The following is a 3,022-nucleotide window of genomic DNA, read 5'->3' on the forward strand; positions in this document are numbered from 1 at the left end:
GCTCAAATTACATCTCTGGGTCTGTTTTCATTTGTCAACAGAATTATGGCGTTAACATTAACCTTGATGTCACTGACCCCAACGGACACGCGCGTAGCGTGTGCATGTAGATTTTGTCCATCCACACCAAACGTTTTCAGGACACGCAGGTTGAAAAATCAAAAAGAAGTCTGAACCAACTATATTCATTTGAGGACAGGGGTCGAAACATTCCTGGACATTTAGCTATCTTGCTGTTGCTAGTTCATTTGTCCTGGGATATACAAACATTGGGTTGTTATTTTAATTGAAATATACAGTATTTTTGTTTCTGTATTTTTGTAGAATATTGACCCACTTTGAGTCACACAAAATCGTTCTAGTAATATCTCCTAGTCCTCTTCTTCGTTTTTGTGGATTTTATTTAGAAGGGCAACAAACTTTAAGGTTCATTACCGCACCCAACCGGAGTGTGGACGTCATTCATCTTTCAATCAGCCATGTGGGTATGCATATGCTCCTAAAGACCAATGAGGAGGTGGGAGAGGCGGGACCTGCACCACGTCAAAACATCTCAAATAGAGCCGAGTTCTATTTTAGCACCTGGCGTTGCAGATCGGTGTCAATCAGCGCCATTTAAGATTAGGGAGGACGATATTATTTAAATGAGCATGGTCTTATTTCTATTACATCATATTGGATGACTGTCATTCATATTCACCTAGTTCAATGTAACAGTGACAGGTTTAGGTTACTGTCATTCATATTCACCCAGTTCAATGTAACAGTGACAGGTTTAGGTTACTGTCATTCACCCAGCTCAATGTAACAGTGACAGGTTTAGGTTACTGTCATTCATATTCACCCAGCTCAATGTAACAGTGATAGGTTTAGGTTACTGTCATTCATATTCACCCAGTTCAATGTAACAGTGACAGGTTTAGGTTACTGTCATTCATATTCACCCAGTTCAATGTAACAGTGACAGGTTTAGGTTACTGTCATTCACCCAGCTCAATGTAACAGTGACAGGTTTAGGTTACTGTCATTCATATTCACCCAGTTCAATGTAACAGTGACAGGTTTAGGTTACTGTCATTTATATTCACCCAGCTCAATGTAACAGTGACAGGTTTAGGTTACTGTCATTCATATTCACCCAGTTCAATGTAACAGTGACAGGTTTAGGTTACTGTCATTCATATTCACCCAGTTCAATGTAACAGTGACAGGTTTAGGTTACTGTCATTCATATTCACCCAGTTCAATGTAACAGTGACAGGTTTAGGTTAGGTCATCTGATGCAACACTCCATCACTCTCCTTCTTGGTAAAATAGTCCTTACACATCCTGAAGACAGAAAGACAGACAGTCCCTGAAGACAGCCCGTGAAAAGAGACTGCCCAAACTACAACAGACAGACAAAAAGATAGACAGACAAACAGACATTCAGACAGACAGACCCGGAGGTGTGGAATGTCCCACTAAGCCCAAACCAGATGGGATGGTGTATCGCTGCAGAATGCCGTGGTAGCCATGCTGGTTAAGTGTGCCTTGAATTCAAAATAAATTACAGACAGTGTCACCAGCAAAGCACCTCTACACCTCCTCCTCCATGCTTTAAAGTAGGAAATGGACATGCAAAGATCTTCCGTTCACCCACACCTCGTCTCACAAAGACGCGGCTTGGGGGTAGAAGACGCTCATCTAACTGCACTGTCCAATTTACAGTAGCTGTTACAGTGAAAGAATACCACGCTATTGTTTGAAGAGAGTGCACAGTTATGAACATGAAAAGTTATTAATAAACCAATTAGGCTCATTTGGACAGTCTTTATATAGAAATTTGAACAGAAATGCAATGGTTCATTGGATCAGACTAAAACTTTTCACATACACTGCTGCCATCTAGTGGCCAACATCTAAAATGCACCTGGGCTGGAATAATACATTATGGCCTTTCTCTTGCATTTCAAAGATGATGGAACAAAAAAAATACAAAAAAACAGTTTTTTTTTCTTTGTATTATCTTTTACCAGATCTAATGTGTTATATTCTCTTACATTAACTTCACATTTCCACAAACTTCAAAGTGTTTCCTTTCAAATGGTACCAAGAATATGCATATCCTTGCTTCAGGGCCTGAGTTACAGGCAGCTAGATTTGGGTATGTCATTTTAGGCTAAATAAACATTTTTTTTTTTTTTAAAGGCGCCAATCCTTAAGAGGTTTTAATGTAATCTCAATCAAATTATCTATAGCCTATATCTTATCAGCTACGAAGTGCATGCATGGAGAAGATAGCTGCTGGGATGGTGTAACTACAACTAGGCTGCATTACACACTGCAGTTGGTATTCCAACCCTGAGCCCCGAATGGCTCTGCTCTTGCTGATCTGCTCTTGTTGTGCTGCCTAACCTAACCAATGGTGTGCTGTGTCTGCCTAACCAATGGTGTGCTGTGTCTGCCTAACCAATGGTGTGCTGTGTCTGCCTAACCAATGGTGTGCTGTGTCTGCCTAACCAATGGTGTGCTGTGTCTGCCTAACCAATGGTGTGCTGTGTCTGCCTAACCAATGGTGTGCTGTGTCTGCCTAACCAATGGTGTGCTGTGTCTGCTTAACCAATGGTGTGCTGTGTCCGCCTACAGTGGCAGATTAGGAGGTCAGCATTCAACACCATAGTGCCCTCAAAGCTCATCACTAAGCTAAGGACCCTGGGACTAAACATCTCCCTCTGCAACTGGATCCCGGACTTCCTGGCGGGCCGCCCCCAGGTGGTGAGGGTAGGTAACAACACATCCGCCACGCTGATCCTCAACACACCCTCAGGGGTGCGTGCTCAGTCCCCTCCTGTACTCCCTGTTCACCCATGACTGCACGACCAGGCACAACTCCAACACCATCATTAAGTTTGCAGACAACACAACAACAGTAGGCCTGATCACCGACAACGACGAGACAGCCTATAGGTAGGAGGTCAGAGACCTGACCGTGTGGTACCAGAATAACAACCTCTCTCTCAACGACGAGACAGCCTATATA

This window comes from Oncorhynchus mykiss, chromosome 4 (assembly GCF_057628025.1).
Source record: "Oncorhynchus mykiss isolate SJ-2025 chromosome 4, ASM5762802v1, whole genome shotgun sequence".
Classification (NCBI taxonomy): domain Eukaryota; kingdom Metazoa; phylum Chordata; class Actinopteri; order Salmoniformes; family Salmonidae; genus Oncorhynchus; species Oncorhynchus mykiss.